Here is a 6,479-nt window from a genome sequence, read left to right as displayed (position 1 = left end):
AGTTGATTTGAAGCAGTTCCGAGAAAGTCTAAACATAATCCCCACTTCTCCCTCCTGGCACTTTCCATGTGGGAGATATAGCAGGATGTATATTGGTTTTGAGGACAACTCAACGGACAGTGTAGGGAGAAAAGGTCCTGGCTCCTTGAATGCCGTTTCTGGAGACACTGCGATCAATGTGGGAGATATGTCAAGATGTGTGTTTGTTTTGAGGACGGCTCTCTGGAGAGTCTTAGCAAAGAGGTCACACAGATAATCAGAGCAATTCTCAGAGACACTGAGAACAAGCTCCGCAATTCCCTCCTGGCACTTTCCCTGTAGGAGATACCGCAAGACGTTTCTGTATATTGGGCACAGCGCTCTGCACGGTGTTAGCAGAGACTTTCCCGGGACAGTGAAACCCTATGTCAGAGACACTGAGAAGAAGCCCCAATGTTCCCTCCAGGCACTTTCAGTGTGGGTGCCTTCTCCACGTGGTTGCTGGTTTCACTGCGGCTCTGAAGAGAATGTTAGCAAAGAGGTAACCGGGACAGTGAAAACAGTACTCAAAGACAGGGAGAGCAAGCTCTCTCTTGGCACTTTGGATGTGGGACATACAGCGAGATGTTTGCTGCTTTTGCATTTGGCTGTTGGGAGATTTACAGCACAAAGATATCTAGTTGATTTGAAGCAGTTCCGAGAAAGTCTAAACATAATCCCCACTTCTCCCTCCTGGCACTTTCCATGTGGGAGATATAGCAGGATGTATATTGGTTTTGAGGACAACTCAATGGACAGTGTAGGGAGAAAAGGTCCTGGCTCCTTGAATGCCGTTTCTGGAGACACTGCGATCAATGTGGGAGATATGTCAAGATGTGTGTTTGTTTTGAGGACGGCTCTCTGGAGAGTCTTAGCAAAGAGGTCACACAGATAATCAGAGCAATTCTCAGAGACACTGAGAACAAGCTCCGCAATTCCCTCCTGGCACTTTCCCTGTAGGAGATACCGCAAGACGTTTCTGTATATTGGGCACAGCGCTCTGCACGGTGTTAGCAGAGACTTTCCCGGGACAGTGAAACCCTATGTCAGAGACACTGAGAAGAAGTCCCAATGTTCCCTCCAGGCACTTTCAGTGTGGGTGCTTTCTCCACGTGGTTCCTGGTTTCACTGCGGCTCTGAAGAGAATGTTAGCAAAGAGGTAACCGGGACAGTGAAAACAGTACTCAAAGACAGGGAGAGCAAGCTCTCTCTTGGCACTTTGGATGTGGGACATACAGCGAGATGTTTGCTGCTTTTGCGTTTGGCTGTTGGGAGATTTACAGCACAAAGATATCTAGTTGATTTGAAGCAGTTCCGAGAAAGTCTAAACATAATCCCCACTTCTCCCTCCTGGCACTTTCCATGTGGGAGATATAGCAGGATGTATATTGGTTTTGAGGACAACTCAATGGACAGTGTAGGGAGAAAAGGTCCTGGCTCCTTGAATGCCGTTTCTGGAGACACTGCGATCAATGTGGCAGATATGTCAAGATGTGTGTTGGTTTTGAGGACGGCTCTCTGGAGAGTCTTAGCAAAGAGGTCACACAGATAATCAGAGCAATTCTCAGAGACACTGAGAACAAGCTCCGCAATTCCCTCCTGGCACTTTCCCTGTAGGAGATACCGCAAGACGTTTCTGTATATTGGGCACAGCGCTCTGCACGGTGTTAGCAGAGACTTTCCCGGCACAGTGAAACCCTATGTCAGAGGCACTGAGAAGAAGCCCCAATGTTCCCTCCAGGCACTTTCAGTGTGGGTGCCTTCTCCACGTGGTTCCTGGTTTCACTGCAGCTCTGAAGAGAATGTTAGCAAAGAGGTAACCGGGACGGTGAAAACAGTACTCAAAGACAGGGAGAGCAAGCTCTCTCTTGGCACTTTGGATGTGGGACGTACAGCGAGATGTTTGCTGCTTTTGCGTTTGGCTGTTGGGAGATTTACAGCACAAAGATATCTAGTTGATTTGAAGCAGTTCCGAGAAAGTCTAAACATAATCCCCACTTCTCCCTCCTGGCACTTTCCATGTGGGAGATATAGCAGGATGTATATTGGTTTTGAGGACAACTCAACGGACAGTGTAGGGAGAAAAGGTCCTGGCTCCTTGAATGCCGTTTCTGGAGACACTGCGATCAATGTGGGAGATATGTCAAGATGTGTGTTTGTTTTGAGGACGGCTCTCTGGAGAGTCTTAGCAAAGAGGTCACACAGATAATCAGAGCAATTCTCAGAGACACTGAGAACAAGCTCCGCAATTCCCTCCTGGCACTTTCCCTGTAGGACATACCGCAAGACGTTTCTGTATATTGGGCACAGCGCTCTGCACGGTGTTAGCAGAGACTTTCCCGGGACAGTGAAACCCTATGTCAGAGACACTGAGAAGAAGCCCCAATGTTCCCTCCAGGCACTTTCAGTGTGGGTGCTTTCTCCACGTGGTTGCTGGTTTCACTGCGGCTCTGAAGAGAATGTTAGCAAAGAGGTAACCGGGACAGTGAAAACAGTACTCAAAGACAGGGAGAGCAAGCTCTCTCTTGGCACTTTGGATGTGGGACATACAGCGAGATGTTTGCTGCTTTTGCGTTTGGCTGTTGGGAGATTTACAGCACAAAGATATCTAGTTGATTTGAAGCAGTTCCGAGAAAGTCTAAACATAATCCCCACTTCTCCCTCCTGGCACTTTCCATGTGGGAGATATAGCAGGATGTATATTGGTTTTGAGGACAACTCAATGGACAGTGTAGGGAGAAAAGGTCCTGGCTCCTTGAATGCCGTTTCTGGAGACACTGCGATCAATGTGGGAGATATGTCAAGATGTGTGTTTGTTTTGAGGACGGCTCTCTGGAGAGTCTTAGCAAAGAGGTCACACAGATAATCAGAGCAATTCTCAGAGACACTGAGAACAAGCTCCGCAATTCCCTCCTGGCACTTTCCCTGTAGGAGATACCGCAAGACGTTTCTGTATATTGGGCACAGCGCTCTGCACGGTGTTAGCAGAGACTTTCCCGGGACAGTGAAACCCTATGTCAGAGGCACTGAGAAGAAGCCCCAATGTTCCCTCCAGGCACTTTCAGTGTGGGTGCCTTCTCCACGTGGTTCCTGGTTTCACTGCAGCTCTGAAGAGAATGTTAGCAAAGAGGTAACCGGGACGGTGAAAACAGTACTCAAAGACAGGGAGAGCAAGCTCTCTCTTGGCACTTTGGATGTGGGACGTACAGCGAGATGTTTGCTGCTTTTGCGTTTGGCTGTTGGGAGATTTACAGCACAAAGATATCTAGTTGATTTGAAGCAGTTCCGAGAAAGTCTAAACATAATCCCCACTTCTCCCTCCTGGCACTTTCCATGTGGGAGATATAGCAGGATGTATATTGGTTTTGAGGACAACTCAATGGACAGTGTAGGGAGAAAAGGTCCTGGCTCCTTGAATGCCGTTTCTGGAGACACTGCGATCAATGTGGGAGATATGTCAAGATGTGTGTTTGTTTTGAGGACGGCTCTCTGGAGAGTCTTAGCAAAGAGGTCACACAGATAATCAGAGCAATTCTCAGAGACACTGAGAACAAGCTCCGCAATTCCCTCCTGGCACTTTCCCTGTAGGAGATACCGCAAGACGTTTCTGTATATTGGGCACAGCGCTCTGCACGGTGTTAGCAGAGACTTTCCCGGGACAGTGAAACCCTATGTCAGAGACACTGAGAAGAAGTCCCAATGTTCCCTCCAGGCACTTTCAGTGTGGGTGCTTTCTCCACGTGGTTCCTGGTTTCACTGCGGCTCTGAAGAGAATGTTAGCAAAGAGGTAACCGGGACAGTGAAAACAGTACTCAAAGACAGGGAGAGCAAGCTCTCTCTTGGCACTTTGGATGTGGGACATACAGCGAGATGTTTGCTGCTTTTGCGTTTGGCTGTTGGGAGATTTACAGCACAAAGATATCTAGTTGATTTGAAGCAGTTCCGAGAAAGTCTAAACATAATCCCCACTTCTCCCTCCTGGCACTTTCCATGTGGGAGATATAGCAGGATGTATATTGGTTTTGAGGACAACTCAATGGACAGTGTAGGGAGAAAAGGTCCTGGCTCCTTGAATGCCGTTTCTGGAGACACTGCGATCAATGTGGCAGATATGTCAAGATGTGTGTTGGTTTTGAGGACGGCTCTCTGGAGAGTCTTAGCAAAGAGGTCACACAGATAATCAGAGCAATTCTCAGAGACACTGAGAACAAGCTCCGCAATTCCCTCCTGGCACTTTCCCTGTAGGAGATACCGCAAGACGTTTCTGTATATTGGGCACAGCGCTCTGCACGGTGTTAGCAGAGACTTTCCCGGCACAGTGAAACCCTATGTCAGAGGCACTGAGAAGAAGCCCCAATGTTCCCTCCAGGCACTTTCAGTGTGGGTGCCTTCTCCACGTGGTTCCTGGTTTCACTGCAGCTCTGAAGAGAATGTTAGCAAAGAGGTAACCGGGACGGTGAAAACAGTACTCAAAGACAGGGAGAGCAAGCTCTCTCTTGGCACTTTGGATGTGGGACGTACAGCGAGATGTTTGCTGCTTTTGCGTTTGGCTGTTGGGAGATTTACAGCACAAAGATATCTAGTTGATTTGAAGCAGTTCCGAGAAAGTCTAAACATAATCCCCACTTCTCCCTCCTGGCACTTTCCATGTGGGAGATATAGCAGGATGTATATTGGTTTTGAGGACAACTCAATGGACAGTGTAGGGAGAAAAGGTCCTGGCTCCTTGAATGCCGTTTCTGGAGACACTGCGATCAATGTGGGAGATATGTCAAGATGTGTGTTTGTTTTGAGGACGGCTCTCTGGAGAGTCTTAGCAAAGAGGTCACACAGATAATCAGAGCAATTCTCAGAGACACTGAGAACAAGCTCGACAATTCCCTCCTGGCACTTTCCCTGTAGGAGATACCGCAAGACGTTTCTGTATATTGGGCACAGCGCTCTGCACGGTGTTAGCAGAGACTTTCCCGGGACAGTGAAACCCTATGTCAGAGACACTGAGAAGAAGCCCCAATGTTCCCTCCAGGCACTTTCAGTGTGGGTGCTTTCTCCACGTGGTTGCTGGTTTCACTGCGGCTCTGAAGAGAATGTTAGCAAAGAGGTAACCGGGACAGTGAAAACAGTACTCAAAGACAGGGAGAGCAAGCTCTCTCTTGGCACTTTGGATGTGGGACATACAGCGAGATGTTTGCTGCTTTTGCGTTTGGCTGTTGGGAGATTTACAGCACAAAGATATCTAGTTGATTTGAAGCAGTTCCGAGAAAGTCTAAACATAATCCCCACTTCTCCCTCCTGGCACTTTCCATGTGGGAGATATAGCAGGATGTATATTGGTTTTGAGGACAACTCAATGGACAGTGTAGGGAGAAAAGGTCCTGGCTCCTTGAATGCCGTTTCTGGAGACACTGCGATCAATGTGGGAGATATGTCAAGATGTGTGTTTGTTTTGAGGACGGCTCTCTGGAGAGTCTTAGCAAAGAGGTCACACAGATAATCAGAGCAATTCTCAGAGACACTGAGAACAAGCTCCGCAATTCCCTCCTGGCACTTTCCCTGTAGGAGATACCGCAAGACGTTTCTGTATATTGGGCACAGCGCTCTGCACGGTGTTAGCAGAGACTTTCCCGGGACAGTGAAACCCTATGTCAGAGACACTGAGAAGAAGCCCCAATGTTCCCTCCAGGCACTTTCAGTGTGGGTGCCTTCTCCACGTGGTTCCTGGTTTCACTGCAGCTCTGAAGAGAATGTTAGCAAAGAGGTAACCGGGACGGTGAAAACAGTACTCAAAGACAGGGAGAGCAAGCTCTCTCTTGGCACTTTGGATGTGGGACGTACAGCGAGATGTTTGCTGCTTTTGCGTTTGGCTGTTGGGAGATTTACAGCACAAAGATATCTAGTTGATTTGAAGCAGTTCCGAGAAAGTCTAAACATAATCCCCACTTCTCCCTCCTGGCACTTTCCATGTGGGAGATATAGCAGGATGTATATTGGTTTTGAGGACAACTCAATGGACAGTGTAGGGAGAAAAGGTCCTGGCTCCTTGAATGCCGTTTCTGGAGACACTGCGATCAATGTGGGAGATATGTCAAGATGTGTGTTTGTTTTGAGGACGGCTCTCTGGAGAGTCTTAGCAAAGAGGTCACACAGATAATCAGAGCAATTCTCAGAGACACTGAGAACAAGCTCCGCAATTCCCTCCTGGCACTTTCCCTGTAGGAGATACCGCAAGACGTTTCTGTATATTGGGCACAGCGCTCTGCACGGTGTTAGCAGAGACTTTCCCGGGACAGTGAAACCCTATGTCAGAGACACTGAGAAGAAGCCCCAATGTTCCCTCCAGGCACTTTCAGTGTGGGTGCTTTCTCCACGTGGTTGCTGGTTTCACTGCGGCTCTGAAGAGAATGTTAGCAAAGAGGTAACCGGGACAGTGAAAACAGTACTCAAAGACAGGGAGAGCAAGC

Source organism: Larus michahellis, unplaced genomic scaffold, assembly GCF_964199755.1.
Source record: "Larus michahellis unplaced genomic scaffold, bLarMic1.1 SCAFFOLD_38, whole genome shotgun sequence".
Taxonomy (NCBI): domain Eukaryota; kingdom Metazoa; phylum Chordata; class Aves; order Charadriiformes; family Laridae; genus Larus; species Larus michahellis.
The sequence above is the reverse complement of the archived record's forward strand: the minus strand, read 5'-3'. Positions refer to the sequence as shown.